The sequence below is a fragment of the Miscanthus floridulus genome, chromosome 5 (genome assembly GCF_019320115.1).
Source record: "Miscanthus floridulus cultivar M001 chromosome 5, ASM1932011v1, whole genome shotgun sequence".
Lineage (NCBI taxonomy): Eukaryota > Viridiplantae > Streptophyta > Magnoliopsida > Poales > Poaceae > Miscanthus > Miscanthus floridulus.
Window position 1 is genome coordinate 39,566,045 of NC_089584.1, and position 17,988 is coordinate 39,584,032.

Here is a 17,988-nt window from a genome sequence, read left to right on the forward strand (position 1 = left end):
TCCAAGACATCGTGCAGACTGGACGACAGGTGCTGACCAAGACAGGCGCCTAGATCGATGTTGTGCTGCTTTGTTTACAGGCAATTGAGCGAATTGGCTACCATATGCTTGCTTTCTCATCCCTGAAGATAGAATCTTTACGTGAGCATAATCTGGACATGCCGCGAGTAAGCAAAATTCATATGACATTCAACCAAATGGATGTGGTACGTCGTGTATAATATCAGAGTAATGTTTATTTATTCTTATTATTATATGAGCATTTCCTGATATTTTTTGTTTGTCTGCTTGCAGAATTTGCTCTATGATTTCACCTATGCTGCAAGTGGCATGCAAGCCATTCTCACGCAAGCTATTGAGCGACTGGGGTTTGCCTGGGACTATGTGGAAGACCTAGGCCAGAGGACGACAGCTGGTATCCAGTATTGCATGAGATTTAGGTAGAACTGGGCCATGAATAGTCTGACAATAGGCTACATCTATGGGGTACCATATCTTCGGCGTTGTGAGGCAAGAGAGTGTGTTTTAGTATGGGCCTTGCATTACATAGACAATGACCGTGGTTACTATATCCGAGATATACACTACTGGCAGTGGAGATAGGCTAGAGCTACGGCCGGTTTGTAGGGTGCAGGTGTTAATTAGGTTTATTCCTATTGTTATGTTTTATTAGGTTTATTCCAACGGTTATGTATGTTTAATTAGGTTTATTTGAATGGATATTTTAATTATGTTTGTATGCAAGTTAATTTTGTTTCATTAGTTTTATTTGTATGGATATTTTAATTACAGTTGTATGGATTGAAATTTAACTCATGTAGGATTGAAATGCATATGCAAATAATAAAGATCAGAGAAATAAAAACACAAAGAATTTTTGTTGGAATAATAAACACAAACAAAAAAATGACCTTTAGTCTCGGTTTGTACTACCAACCAGGATTCTACTACCAACCCAGATTCTAGTACAAACCCAGATTAAATGGTACCTTTAATCCTGGTTTTTGGTAAAAATCGGGACTAAAAGTCCCCCAACTACCACGCCGACCACTTGCTCCCAACTACCACTAAGCGCGATCACCACTCATCCCACCTACCACCTGCTGCTCCGGACTTATAAAACACCGACCACCGCGGGCGCCATTCACCTCCCACGACGACATGTCTCTTGTGACTAATTTGATCCCAATCCATTCATTGTTGTTTGCCCAATTTTCTATCCACATATATGGCCACTATGTGGGAGAAAAACCTTCACATACAAATTTTATTACGCGTAGTCAGCAATGATGCACACAAGAGGCACTAGAAGAATGTTTTTGAAGATGGAGCAATGCCGAAGTCTAGAGAAGTTGGGTGTGATGTCCATGCAACGTAATTGTTGCATGGGCTATCTGGTACATTGATGGATCCATCCTCTGCGGTGTGCTCTGGATTGTTTAAGGATTGTCTGTCCATGCAATGCATGAATGGGCTATCCGTAGGTTGATGGATCCATTCAAGGCATGAATGTACTATCTTCCAAGAGACATGGGTTCATCGAATCTTGCACAACTGCCCCCTTCGTCTCAAATAGGTGTAGTTTGTCATCCACCTCTAGCATCCTCTAACACCTATTTGACCCTACTTTGGTGCCTAGAAAAATGTTTTTAGGTAGTTATTTTATAATGTGTTGGTACACTTTGATTGTAACATTGACCTACTCAGGAGAAAGATCTTTATTATCGTATATGTAATTTTATTATTAGTTCTTTGTTATCGTATATGTAATTTTTATGTACCCTAAATATTTATTATAAGGTTCTCTAAGATCTTTAATTATTATTGTTTTCGATGTCGCATGCGTCTCATATCCAAATTATTCAACCGACCCTGGATGAAGAAATGACCAAAATGGAAAGTTATAGATGTCGAAAAGTTATACAACATTGTAGTTGATAACTTTTTCATTTAAAATTATTTTATCAAGGAAAACTATGTTTGAATTTCTCAAATTTGAAATTTGAATTTTTAAAATGTCCTCAAATGGAGCAACAACCAAAAGGAATGTTGTAGATCTCAAAAAGTTCTGCAACTTTGTAGTCGACAACTTTTTCATTTGAAATCATCTCCTATTTTGAAATTCTATTTGACATTTAATTTTAAACAAGTCTCATTTCTCTTTTTAATCTCGGGCTAAAAATTGTAACTAGTCTTTCTCCTGTCATACTAATTTAAAATTTAATTATTTTTTTCCTGATTTTTTCTAAAATAATGCTCTATCAATTTATTGTGTTCTTACATCTTTCATTTTGGTCATCTTTTCATATGACTTTGTTTTATAAATTCAAAAAAAATTCTCAAAAATGGCAACTTCAAACAAGCATTTTGAGACAGTAAATGAATTGAGCTAGAAAAGTTATAAACATAAAAGTTGTATAAGTGATCAAGATCTGTAACTTTTATTTTGGTCATTTCTTCATCCGAGAAAGTAGTAGTAAACATTGTTCATAAATTTATATCTCTCTTATAGTTTATACTACCACTTTACCAGATGAAGAAATGACCAAAATGAAAGTTGTACATCTTCGAAAAGTTACACAACTTTGTAGTTGACAACTTTTTCATTTGAAATCATTTTATCTTGAAAAACTATGTTTAAATTTCTCAAATTCAAAATTTGAATTTTTAAAATGTAATTATAATTTATAGCATATGTTATTAAACATTCAAAGCATGAAACAAAAAGCATTATAAATTGTATATGAAAGCAAATTTGTATTGCAATTTTTAAGCTTTATTTTTTTACTGCGCAATTTCCAATTTGCAGCCTATTTATGTTAAAGGAAAATTTAAAAACTATTGCATGGGTGGATAATGAAACTGTCGGGTAGGCGGTGTTGACATTTCTTAACATCACTAGAAGATTTGTTAGTCCCCAGGCAGCGGCACCAGAAATGCTTGTTGATATTTTTTATGCTCAAGTAGATAATTCCGCAAGCGCACAGAATATCGTTATATAGCATTTCGCCTAGGAGTGTTGCAGGGTATCATATTTATCCACAGAGAAGCAAGGGTTAAAGATAGTGATAGTTAACCATCGCATATCTACTAACTAGTATACCGACTAGACTAAAGTGGGGGTAAGAGATATACACTAAAGTGGGGTGACACACAAAGATCCAATCATGGAAAGGTAAATTAGAAACAAAACTAAGTAGCAGGACAATAATAAAGAGAACACTAGAATCCTAAGTTACTTCTATCGAAGCACAACTCCAGCTAGTGACCGTGGTTATACAGAGAAACCAAGATAATGTAAGGTAGGATGCAATAACATTTTGGATGTACCCGCCCCAAACTCACCCAAAGGGTTGATTGGGCACAAAGCACCTCTGCCCTATGATTTAACAACTAGATCTATCGTGGGGGAATACATAGGATAGACAGGGTTGTCACCACCCTGCCAACTATCCCCAATCTATCTAGAGACCTAACCACTGTTGCAAGGTACCCGATAGTATAAGCACCATGCTTACACTATTTGATACTACCCTAGCCTCATGTTAGGACTAGAGCATCAACTAGTGATGAACAACCCATGCTATTGAGATGCCACTTATCATAGGAATTATAAGCATAACCAAAGTATAACTAGAAGACAAGACTAGTACATAAAGTAAAAGACTTGAAATAATACTTGCATAGAAAGTAACATACTAAATAAAGTAATTACAAGAGAAAGACAAAGCTATACTGGACTCCTGAAGACTACTCCAGAGCTCCCACCAGGACTAGCTACTACTAGAAGAGCTACATCTTGAGAGAGTAGAGAGAGAGCTACATCTCTTTGGCATGTTGGTGTGTAGGGGTGTGTTACAAATGAGGGAGAAGGGTCCTATTTATAGTGGGAGGTGGAGTAGGGTCTACTTCAATGCCATGATATTGATCCGTGACACCCTCTTCTTGCCATTGGATCAAACTGCCAATGAAACCACCATAAATGGATGCACCATGTTGCTCCTAAGTGTGTTTCCTTGGATATGCCCGAAGGAGAGGCGGTGGAGCCATTGAGGGGCACCAGGCAGTGTGGGTAGGGCGACGGCCGTTGGGGCACTATGGAGTGGGCCCTCTTCCTTTGGTGTGGGGCCCCTTGGGGTGTAGTAGAGTGTGGGTATGGATGTATTTTGTCCATTTGAGCACCTGACATACCGCATGGTGAGTCAGCAATCTATGTGATGCCTCTTTTCGGCCCTTGATCATGCACCGACTTGGAATCAACAGTGGAGAAAGCTTGGAGATGTATTTCTTGGCCACTTCTCATAGATTGGTGAGGTGGCACTTAAAGTGCCACGCGGGCCGGCTGCATGGTGGGGCTGGTCGGCCATGCCAAGTGGCCCACGGTGGCCCTCCTTGCTCCAATTGCTTCTAATTGCTTTATTTTTGATATTTTTGTATAGTTTTCCTCCATGACCAAAGATCTCCAAGTACAAGTGGAAATAGGTGAATTATAAACAAAAATCACTACTTGTGGTGTTGTATAGACCCATTTTTGGTGCAATGTTGATGGTCAAAATAGGTATTTAGTGATTGTCAACAGGCAGCAGTTTCGCCGCACACCAAAATTTGGCTTCAGTATCAGGTTCAGCCACAACCCAGGAGTAAAAGCCCTCTAGTCCTGGTTGGTGGCCCAACCTAGGACAAAAGGTCAAAACTTTTAGTCCTAGGTTGGACCACCAATCTGGACTAAAGGCCTTTTAATCACGGTCGAAGGCCCAACCCAGGACTAAAAGGTCCAGCCCTATATATACTTGTTGCATCTTCTTCTTCCTCTACCGCCACACAGAGAGCTCTCTGCCACCCCACCACTCACCACTTGCACCGTGTGCCCATCCGAGCTCACCCTCATCCTAGGCCCCGGCAAGCATGGTGGCGCCCTTGTCCTCGTCTCCGGTGGCTAGCCTCCCGTCATCCTCAGCGTTGGTACGCACGACCTCGCCCTTGCCCTTGTCTTGATCCGACTAGCGTTGCCCTCATCCTCTCTACCCGACGCACATGGCGGTGCCCTCATCCTCGTCTCTAATGGCCAACCTCGCCCTCATCCTTGGTTCCGGCGCTCACGGCCTCACCCTCTCCCTTGTCTCGATCCAGCCGACCTTGCCCTCGTCCTCATCTCCGGCGCGCATGGCGGCTCCATCGCCCTTATCTCCCCCATTGCCCTCATCCTTCGTCTCCGGCCTCACCCACCATGTGCGTCGTGCCAAACCCCTCCCTTCTTGCTGTGTGAAACTAAGCACTCAACCCTAAATTAAGCTAATTGTCTAGCTATTTATTTTTGATCTAACTTGTATTTGCTTTAGTGATATATATATATTTTGATATATATATATATATATATATATATATATATATATATATGTGTGTGTGTGTGTGTGTGTGTGTGTGTGTGTGTGTGTGTGTGGAAAGATACTGACTTTGGTGATATAAATTTTGATATATTGACTTTAGTGTGATATATTGTATATATATGCATTTGGTATATATATATGGTCAAGTTATATGAATTTTGATATATAGGGTTTACATGTGAATTTTTATATATACACTTTAGTGATATATATGCATTTTGGTATATGAAAAATATTGAGTTCATTGATATATATGAATTTTGATATTATGTGTACATATATATATAATATGAAATATATGAATTTTGGTGTATGAATTCATTGACTCTAGTGATATGAATTTTTATATATTAACTTTAGTGAGAAGAGATGGCTGGACATCTCCCTCGAACCAATTCTCCTGAGTTCGGGCTATTGTATTACTTGGGGATTCGAACCTAATGTTGTCCGGCTGTACCGTTGAATCATCCTAGCATAGTAAGCAACGATATATGTTTAATGAATTAATATATTTTAAATACACTTATAGACAACATATTTTTTCTGATATGTATATATATATGTGTGTTTCTTAAATGTATCGTAGGTAATTGACCCAATCGTTTGGTTTGAAGAGACACTCAAATTTGGGGGTTGAGGGTGTGGATGTTGAGACCTTTGATGTAGATAATGGTTGATTAATCTAATGTCGAATTGGCTTTTCCATCGCCACTAGGAAGGGTACACGTGTTGTACAAATCTCAGAAGTGGGAGTAAAGGCACCTTGAGAAGAAAATTACAAATAAATATGCTGTCATTGCATGTTTGAATAAGCTTGCGAATATTGGGTACACCCTACCTATACTAGTCCTCCTTGATGAAACAAGCAATAGATGCGGGTTGGTATCATGATGTTGCGGGCTTCTATGCAAGGATTGCTCGAAACCAACCGAAATGATGTGATAAAGTCAAAGTCGAAACTCATAGCTTATATTCAGATTTATTGTTATTGGAAAGTTTTGTTCTCATATCCATTTTTTCTATCAACACTTATAGGTTGTGGACTATGACTTAACCTATGTAGGTTATAACTTTGAAGCCATTCTAAATCAGATAATGTATGCATTGGGTTTTGATTGGAAATATGCCGTTGAATGGCCAACACTCACTACAGAAGGATTTCAGAAAAAGTTGATTATGACTAAGAGGGGATCATCTGACCCACTGACTTCTCGACCACTGCTTTCCATCATTAGTAGACCATGTGCTCGTACTTTTGAAGCAAGGGAGAGTGCAGTACTTAATGCGTTGATCTACGTCAAAGATATTTGTGGATACTAGATCGGTGACCTACATTTCGCCGAGTACATAATACGAGTGGAAAGATACTGACTTTGGTGATATAAATTTTGATATATTGACTTTAGTGTGATATATTATATATATATGCATTTGGTATATATATATATGGTCAAGTTATATGAATTTTGATATATAGGGTTTACATGTGAATTTTTATATATACACTTTAGTGATATATATGCATTTTGGTATATGAAAAATATTGAGTTCATTGATATATATGAATTTTGATATTATGTGTACATATATATAATATGAAATATATGAATTTTGGTGTATGAATTCATTGACTCCTGTGATATGAATTTTTATATATTAACTTTAGTGAGAAGAGATGGCTGGACATCTCCTCGAACCAATTCTCCTGAGTTCGGGCTATTGTATTACTTGGGGATTCGAACTAATGTTGTCGGCTGTACCGTTGAATCATCCTAGCATAGTAAGCAACGATATATGTTTAATGAATTAATATATTTTAAATACACTTATAGACAACATATTTTTCTGATATGTATATATATATGTGTGTTTCTTAAATGTATCGTAGGTAATTGACCCAATCGTTTGGTTTGAAGAGACACTCAAATTTGGGGGTTGAGGGTGTGGATGTTGAGACCTTTGATGTAGATAATGGTTGATTAATCTAATGTCGAATTGGCTTTTCCATCGCCACAAGGAAGGGTACACGTGTTGTACAAATCTCAGAAGTGGGAGTAAAGGCACTTGAGAAGAAAATTACAAATAAATATGCTGTCATTGCATGTTTGAATAAGCTTGCGAATATTGGGTACACCCTACCTATACTGTCCTCCTTGATGAAACAAGCAATAGATGCGGGTTGGTATCATGATGTTGCGGGCTTCTATGCAAGGATTGCTCGAACCAACCGAAATGATGTGATAAAGTCAAAGTCAAACTCATAGCTTATATTCAGATTTATTGTTATTGGAAAGTTTTGTTCTCATATCCATTTTTTCTATCAACACTTATAGGTTGTGGACTATGACTTAACCTATGTAGGTTATAACTTTGAAGCCATTCTAAATCAGATAATGTATGCATTGGGTTTTGATTGGAAATATGCCGTTGAATGGCCAACACTCACTACAGAAGGATTTCAGAAAAAGTTGATTATGACTAAGAGGGGATCATCTGACCCACTGACTTCTCGACCACTGCTTTCCGTCATTAGTAGACCATGTGCTCGTACTTTTGAAGCAAGGGAGAGTGCAGTACTTAATGCGTTGATCTACGTCAAAGATATTTGTGGATACTAGATCGGTGACCTACATTTCGCCGAGTACATAATACGACGTAGTCAAACTTGGCGATGATCTACTTGCGCTTGCATGAACTTGGTGTGTAATTTAACTTTGGGGTGTACTTGGACACATCTAGTTTGTAATGACTTGTTTTAAATTATTATGGTTTGTATGAACTTGGTGAATGGGGATGATCATTGTAATATATAAGCTCTTAATTAGTTTCATTCTTATTTATGGATGCCATACAATAGTATAGCATATAATACGTGTACAAAAACTATTTGAAACAAAAACAAATTGAATGGAAAGAAACTGTAAAAGAAAAAAAACAAATAGAAAACAAAAAACTGATATTTAGTGTCGGTTGGTTATACCAACCGGGACTAGAGGTGTTCGCACGCGGGTAAAAGAAAAAAAAACAAATAGAAAACAAAAAACTGATATTTAGTGTCGGTTGGTTATACCAACTGGGACTAGAGGTGTTCGCACGCGGGCTCAGCCTGGAGCCCCCTTTAGTCCCAGTTGGTATAAGTAACCGGGACTAAAAGGTCCCCCATTCAATCTCGGTTCGCTAGCCTAGGACTAAAGGGTGGGCCTTTAGTGCCGAATTGGCAGTCCTGGTTGGGAAACTGGGATTAGATGGAGTTTCCCAACTGGGACTGCAACTCAGTCCTACACTAGTGATATTTTTTACAACCCACTATTTTATCTTTATATATGCACTAAAAATGTTTTTGCGAAGGTGTCTAAACATGTGTTTCATTAAGGCCAAAGCAAGTGTGATCGTGCCGCACACTCAAGCTAAGAGCATCTCCACCAGATCTGATCTTATACTCTCCCATATCCCTTAAATAGGAAATGTAACACATGCAGTAGATCTCCTATCACGTCCCACATCTCTATGTTCTTTAGGTAATATCCTAAATCTACCGCCATCTCTCCTAAAGAAAAGTGAGACCTCACCCTCTTTTAAATTATGATGAGGTTTGGGTAATCTGGTGGAGCTAATGTCTCTCATATCCTAAAGTTGCTTTTGAGAGATCTCCTATAACTGATTATAAGATAGAAGGAATAGGAGATCAGATGGAGATTCTCTAACTCAAGAGACTATGAGTTACAAATGTCTGATTACTAAAGCAGCCTTTGGTGACCTACCCAATACCTACAAACCACTTCCTCCGTTCCAAAGTATAAGTCTTTTTTTACTTTTTTAGATTCATAGTTTTTACTATATATGTAGAGATAGTATATATCTAGGTACATAGCAAAAATTGTCTACCTAGAAAAACCAAAACGACTTATAATTACAAACAGAGTGAGTAAATGGCAACAAAAATTTTCTAAATATCCATCGATAGTATCTCTACATATGCAACAAAAAACAATATACTTATTGAATTCATTTGATGTGAGATGTGGCCCATAGTGTCCCCACGTGTATATTGATGTGACATCATGGGGGTTTAGTCTCATTTTGATCATGGAGGGTGGGTGAAAGTCTAGTTTGGTTTTGGCTAATTGATGCAACCAAAGTGGACTAACCTTCTACTCTAGGTGTGAATATGAGATAGGTTGGTTCACACACTTGGTGTAGCTAGATGGCACTCAAGGTGATGGAGATGGCCAGTAAATGGTGATCAAGTGCTCCACATTTGGAAAAGAAGAAAGAGAAAAACAAAATGCATGGGCTCAAGGCAAAGGTATATGCTAGGGCATTTTATTTTGCCGGTCAAGATGCAATAGAGTGTGTGATCGGATTTAGGATAAATAACCATACTATAAAGAGGGGAAATCTTTAATTGCAATGGTTATCTAGTGACACTAAGTGTGAGGTTCATTTGCATATGCATTGCACTTAGTGATGTGGTGAGCTGCAAGAGAAAAGCTTTTCAAATTGATTAAAAAATGATAACTCACACACTTGACATGGATAGCTCTCTAGATAAGCTTTCCAGAATGTCCAAGATCATAGAGATTGGAGTTTGGAGCTAATAGTTATGGGCGCTTTAGTTTTTATGCTGAAATCTGAGAGCCCACACCGGAGGTCCGGTAGATATTCGGTTTTATAATTGCTCTAGGCTAAGAGCTCCTACCAGAGCTCTGGTTGCCAAGACCAGAGGTCCTATTTTCACTCTAAAAATTAATTTTCTAGAGGCTAAGAGCCTCAATCGAAGGTCTGGTCCTACAAACCGGAGGTTTGGTTCTGTGCTGACAGATGTGATTCGAACTAGAAATCGGAGCTCTGGTTTGAACCAGAGGTCTAGTTCTGGGCGATTCAGCCCCTAATGGTCAGATCTAAGAGAGCTGTTTGGAGGGGTTCCGCCTATCAGTTTTTGGAGGGGCGTGGAAGCCTGGGCCTGCTACCTTATCTACCTCCCCCTTCTCCTCTCTCACTCACTTCTTCTCCTTCCTTGCAACATGTGACTCCAAGAAGAGAAGAGCAACCTCTCTCCTATCCTCTCTCACTACCTAGCATTTGTGCTCCATTGAAAATGAGAGATCAAGCTCTAGTGTTGATCTTGAGAGCTTCAAGAGCTTCTCCTCCCTGTCATCTCCTTCTCTAAAGCTTGGTGTTCATTTGAGAGAGGATTTTTTGGGGGAAATCCTAGTGTGTGCATTTGAGATTACATTTTGGTGGCACTAGGTGGTGATTGTGATTGTGGATTTATTGTTACTCTTGTTGATTGTTGTCACCTAGACAGTTGGTGATTTGTTGATTGATGAGGGGATTTCGTGATTATATCCGCTCCCAATCAAGGATTTATGTGGGGTTCTTGTGCCTATTCCCCATGAGAGATCATGAAAGGCAACTCTAGTAAATTGCTCGTGGCTTATGGATCCTCTCTTGTGCACTAGTAGAGAACATGCTTTTGTTTTTTGCTTTAGTATCGGCTAGATTTGTGCCTGGGACTAAAGAGAACATTAGTCCCGGTTGGAGCAACCAACCAAGACTAAAGTCCCCTACACAATGGCTATCATCATAGGCTTTTGCTGGAGGGAACCTCTAGTCCTAGTTGGAGCAACCAACTAGGACTGAAGGTCATCCTCTAGTCTCGGTTGGAGCTATTAGCTGTGACTAAACCTTTAATCCTAGTTGGTGGCTCCAACCAGGACTAGAAGTTTACCTGTAATCTAGGTTTGAACCACAAACCAGGACTACAAGTCTTGGGCTATATACTTTCTCCTTCCTCCTTCAGCCCAAGCCATTTCAAGTTCTCGGTCTGCTCTGTGTTCTTGCTTGTGGAAGGAGTTCATGCTTGCGGGATTGGTGAAGACTTCATTCCTCCATCTATTGTTTAGTTCTAAAGGTTAGCAACTTTGTCCTCCTCTCATGTTTTTTCACTATGGGCTCATTTCGTAGTCTAGAAATAGAGAAATTTGTGGTTTTTTAGATTGGGAATAATGGTGGATTTTTTATTTATACGCCATTTGAGCTGAGAGCACTTAGTTTGCATATGTAGATGAAGGAAGCTTATAGTAGTTCATCAAAACTAGTATGCACCTTTCATTGCTAGTATATATAGCTCATTTCATGGTTTAAAAAATGAGAAATTTATAGTAGTTGATGAAAATAAGTATAGAGAGTAGATGACGACTGCTTCCAGGTCCTCGGCCTCGTATCGGGTTCCTAACCGACTGAGGCCAGACCTCCCTTTCATTGCGTGCGGTGAGTGTGAGCAGAAGATTGTGTTGGAGTATAGAGTGAGGAAGGATGGTCCCAACAAGGGCCACATCTTCTACTAGTGTCCGGATCGCAATGTGAGTTCTTTTGTCGCATTTTTATGGTTTATAGCCATTTTTTGTGATGATTTTGACTAAAGTTCTTGATTTGTTGTTCTAATTTCAGTGGGATGGTACTGGATGTAAGGACTGGTACTAGGAGGAAGAGTATGTTGAGCACTTGAAAAAATCAGCTAAGGTGGATGAGGCGGCTAATGAGAGTGCCCCTATGCATGAAGAGGCAGTGAACCAGTAGAAGAATCCCATCAATCAAGAAATGACAAAGGATTTGTCAGTTTTAGTTGGAATTGGTCATGCAATCCTTATTCTGCTGAAGTGCATTGTAGGTTTAGTTTGTTTAGCGCTATTTGGGATTGTCTACATTATATCATGGCTTTAATAAATTAATGTTTGAGTGAAACAATTATGGTATAGGATATTAATTAATTATGTTGAGTGATGGATATTTTGGATCTTTTAATTAACTAATCATGCATGTTGTGCAATATGGGTTATTAATTAATTATGTTCAAGTTTTTGATATGATCATGTAATGCAGATGAGCCGGCAATGGATGTACAATGCTGACTGCAGCTCCCAAGAGTTCATTGAGGGCGTGCATGATTTCATAAGTGTGTCCATGGCAAACATGTAGAATGGTTTCATGTGCTGCCCATATATTCTCTATAAGAATGTGAAGGATTATGCTTCCTCAAGTACCCTTCACAAGCACCTGTTTAGGTTAGGTTTCATGCCAAACTATATTTGTTGGACCAAGCACGGAGAAACAGGGTTATAATGAAAGAACATGAAGAAGGGGATGATAACAATATTATTCGTGGGTTTGCTGAATACAGTGCCTTTGAGGATACTACAATGGGGAAAGCTAAAGAAAGAAGAAGCGGAGAAGATGAGCTCATTGATGATCTTGGTCAGGCCATTCGCGATGCATAGAGAGACTATGAAAGTGAAAAAGAGAAGATCAAGTTCGAGCACATGCTAGAGGACCAAAAGAAATTGCTATACCCAAATTGCGAAGAGGGGCAGAAAAAGTTGGGTACCACACTAGAATTGCTATAGTGGAAGGGAAGAATGGTGTATCCGACAAGGGATTTGGGGAGTTACTAAAAATCACAAAGAAGATGCTTTCAAAGGATAACAAACTGTCCACCACTACATATGAAGCAAAATAGGTTGTTTGCCCTTTGGGTTAGAAATCCTAGAGATACATGTATGTCCTAATGACTTCATCCTCTACCGCGACAAGGAGTATGAGAATTTGGATGCATGCCCGGTATGCCATGCATCATGGTATAAGATCAGGAGAGATGACCCTAGTGATGTTGAGGACGATGAACAATGTCCCAGGAAGTTAATCCATGCCAAGGTGATGTTGTATGCTCCTATAATACCACACTTGAAACGTTTGTTCAGAAACCAAGAGCATGCAAAGTTGCTGTGATGGCATAAAAAAGACCATAAGGTAGACGATATGTTGAGACACCTTGCTAATGGGTCCTAGTGGAGAGCAATTGACAGAGAGTTCATAGAGTTTGCAAATGACATAATAAACTTAAGGTTTGCCTTCAGTATGGATGGCTTGAATCCTTCCAGGGAGCAGAGCAGCAGTCATAGCACTTGGCCCATGACTCTATGTACCTACAACCATCCTCCCTAACTATGCATGAAGTGGAAGTTCATTATGATGCTAGTGCTCAACCAAGGCCTGAAGCAACCTGGCAACAACATTGATGTGTACCTAAGGCCATTAGTTAAGGAACTTCTACTTTTGTGGAACAGACTAGGTGTACGTGTGTGGGATAAGTACAAACAAGAACACTTTGACCTATGAGCATTGTTGTTCATAACAAATCAATGATTGACCTGCTCTTAGTAATCTTTTAGGATAAACAAACAATGGATATAATGCCTGCACACACTATTTTGATGACATAGAAAGTATATATTTGAAAAAATATCAGAAGGTCATGTACATTGGCCATCGTCAATTTCTTCCTATGAATCACCTCGTAAGAAGGAAAGACAAGCATTTTAAAGGTAAGACAGAGCACCAAACAAAGCCTAACAACCATAGTGGTGAGGATGTATTCAATATGGTCAAAGATGTACATGTAGTCTTTGGGAAGGGACCGGGCAACCAACCTATTCTGAATGATGCTAACAGACATGCACCCATGTGGAAGAAGTCTATATTTTGGGAGCTACCCTCTTGGCAAGTCCTAGAGGTTTGTAGCGTGATCAATGTGATACACCTGACGAAGAATCTTTGTGTGAACCTACTAGGCTTTATGTGTGTGTATGGGAAGCCTAAGGACACACTAGAAGCACGACAGGACTTGTAGTGTTTGAAAGAATGAGACAACCTGCATCCAGAGAAGGCAGATGATGGACGACATTACATAAGTCCTGCTAGCTACACTCTTAGCAAAGAAGAGAAGGAAAGCATGTTTAAATGCCTAAGCGGCTTCTCCTTGAATGTAAAGGGGATAATAAATGTGGCAGAGAAGAAATTCCTAAACATAAAGTCTCATGACTACCACATGCTTATGATGCAATTTCTTCTGGTTGGATTGAGAGGGATTCTAGCTGATTAGCCACCATGAAGCTATGTGCATTCCTCAACGTAATTTCTCAGAAGGCAATCAATCCAGTGCATCTAGCAAAGCTGTAGAATGACGTGGTCCAATGTCTTGTTAGCTTTGAGTTGGTGTTCTCGCCATCCTTCTTTAATATTATGACGCACCTCTTAGTTCACCTGGTCAAAGAGATTAGTATTCTCGGTCATGTACGTGTTCCTACACAACATGTTCCCCTTTGACAGGTTCATGGGAGTCTTAAAGAAATATGTTCACAACCGTGCTTAGCCAGAAGGAAGCATCTCCAAGGGCTATGGAACAGAGGAGGTCATGGAGTTCTATGTTGACTTTATTCCTAACCTTAACCCGATTGGTATTCCTAAATCACTATATGAGGGGAGACTAAGTGGAAAGAGAACACTAGGGAAGAAAGCATATATTGGTTAGAAGGATGATTCTTTCAGTGATGCACACTACATAGTTCTGCAAAACTCCTTGGTGGATCTGTATATCGAGGTACACAAGGACATTGTACGATCCGACTTCTGGGAGATGACTAAAGCCTAGATTACGCATTAGCACATGGAAACTTTCGGTGATTGGTTGCAAAAACATTGTCAAGGTGACAAGAGTCTTGATGAGCAACTTTACTTGATGTCTAGGGAACCATCTTAGCATATCTTGACATTCAAAGCGTACGAGATAAATGGGAATACATTTTACATGATAGCCCAAGATAAAAGGAGCACCAACCAAAACAGTGGTGTTCGCATAGATGCCATAGACCCTAATGGTGGGAATAAGGAAATATATTATGGCCGCATAGAGGATATATGAGAACTAGACTATGGACCTTCTTTTAAGGTCCCTATAGGGACCCACTGCATTAATTTACCTAAACCATGTTTCATCCACTTGACCAACACAATTTAAGCAAACCAACATCGGTGACTCCCCTAGAGATGATACACATCTCCACTACTAGGATCCTGGTTGAGTACCACATGACAATAGCCACCACATCTCAAGATCACAACTCTTCATCAGAGTACATAAATAAGCAAAAACATATATTGCAGGTCTTCTTGAATTAATCAAATTAATTATACAACATGACTGATAACATTAGTTAAACTACATGTAGTGAGAACCAAATGACTCTCTTACCATTTATGATTACACTACGATATACACTCTCACTAGTAACGGGTGGTTGCCTTACCCATGGGCGTCACCACCATAGCTCGGGATGGCTCTTTCCATTAACCCACTTTGCCCAGCAACGATGGGGTGAAGTGGCAGCAGATGTCCTTTACCTGCAAAAGAACTTAGCGGCAACACCGTGAGTACATTGCGTACTCATAGGATTTAATTCAAACATATATATTTGGTGGATGCAAAAGGGATTAATAGACATTTGTACATTTGCATAAATGCAGAAGGTTCATTAAAAGAATGACATGCTCATGATTGATAATTAAATTATTTAGCAATTATAAGTTCATGACAAGTAGTAATGAGTAACATAATTGAAGTGATCAACATTATAATTCATCTCATAATTAAGTATCATCATCAAGTTCATTATTAATGCTATAGAGGGTCTAGAAGAAAGAACAACCAGTTCCACCCCGAAGGACTTCAGGCTCTCAAATAAACTCTGCGTAGAGGGTACAACTGTACCCACACGAAGAACAGGATGAACCACCATACCCGTGCCCGGGTAGGGTTGCATCATGTCTCTCACCTTTCCCTAATCTGGCCAAGAATGTCCATAGAAGGGTTGATAAGTTCCTGGGTAATGCTACCACCATCTACCCGATGCCACCCTCGTTCTAGTTCGATGGACAAACCGATCGCAACTAGTTAATTGGCTTGTCACCCCCATTCATGACATGTGGTCTATACGGGTAGTTACTCAGACTCACTATCCCAATGACTGATCCTTAGTTGCTCCATGAGCTACATCACTTGAGATCCCACAATCACAGTGATCTTACCCCTCGTGTGAGTAGAGATTAACAAATTAATCATCATGATTATATTTCAAGTTGGGGTTGGTCCTTTGAGGCAGGTTTTGGAAACCAAAGTCTTTTGAAAAACCCTTTGTTTGGTAAAACAAAACATTTTCAAGAATGAGTTCAAATCAAAAGGTTTTGATAATTGTTTTCAATTTTCAAAACAAAATGTTGCCCCCTTTTTGTTTGGAGTAAACAAAACTAGTTTTGAAATTGATTTGAAACAGTTTCTCTTTTTGAAAGGTAAAGCTTTCACAAATCAAATTTGGTTTTCCCAAAACCTTTTCAAGGTGACACTTTTGAAACTAGAAGAGGTCAAGATTTTGTAAAACAAAATCTTTTCTCAAGCATTTTGTTTGATAAATCATTTGTAAATCATTTTGGAAACAAATTGATTTTTGAAAAGGATTAGACTCTCTTTTGAATAGAGAAAGACCTGCCGAAAGAATTTATAATCATCCTAGTCATATTTGAACAACTATGAATCAAGTTAATGCCCTCACTAATTTTAAGTGATTATCCCGGTGAAGCTCCTACACTCCCAAGAGTGATTTCCCTTCTCACACTCGACTTCTAAATGCAACTAAGCAGATAAGTAATTAAAGCTCCCATCCTGTTAGTTAAGTGAAGGCTCTAATTATTTAGTGAGTAGTCCTAGATTAGTTAAGGAATATTATGTGGTTAATCATATTCAAATGAAATGCATAACTCATAATAAAACAAGTAATAAGTATCCAAAATAGGGTTTATAGTAGTGGGGTGGCTACCTATTGGAAGAGCAAGGTCCCAATAGCTTGGAACATCACTTGGCTTTCTCCGATATCGCGTACCTATATGTATGCACATGTATGAGATACTTATGATTATGCATGCAAGACATTATATGAAATAAAGAACATAGGAGGGATGGCATAAGGCGAGAGAGGTTTAGTGTGTGGCTCAACTCCTATTTGAGTGCAAGGTGCAATAAATAAATATGATGCTTGATGATTACAATGCACAAGAATAAATGATATGACATAATATGCATTGATGTTGTTTGATTAGAGCTTAATCATATATACTATTATGTGTAGGTGACATAGGGTATATGTGTTGTCGACCTAGGTTGACGGATACTCCATTGGAAAACACGAATGGTCCATGGGTACAGACACTTAGTGAAATGGGACAGCCTCTGGCACAATTTGCGGACACTTCATCAAGTTTAGGTAGCAACTTGGTAGTCTCGGGTTTCTATTTTAAAATTCGACGGACCTTCCATGGAACTTCATGGACACTCCAATGAATTATAAAGACTTAGCATCTCTCTGTGGTCAAGTTGGTATGTGACTGACAGAAACTCCGCTGGAAGTGACGGACCCTCTACCAGATGTTGGGCAGCATTTGTTTCATACATATCCAAATGCAAATCTTACTCTAGGGTATTTGTAGGTGTATGAAATTGTGCTATTGTGTCCCTAAGATGCTTAGGAGCAAAGGCGTATACTCATTGTGTATAAAGTGAAGGCTTCTAGTGTTTTGACTAGTGTGTGAGGCATGAATAGGGCATTTCATATGCACATATGTAATGAGATGATGCACATGAATATGTATCCTAGATATCACATGCTTAAAGGAAGCTAACAAAACAAGTTTCATGATTTTTGAAGACCTAGAG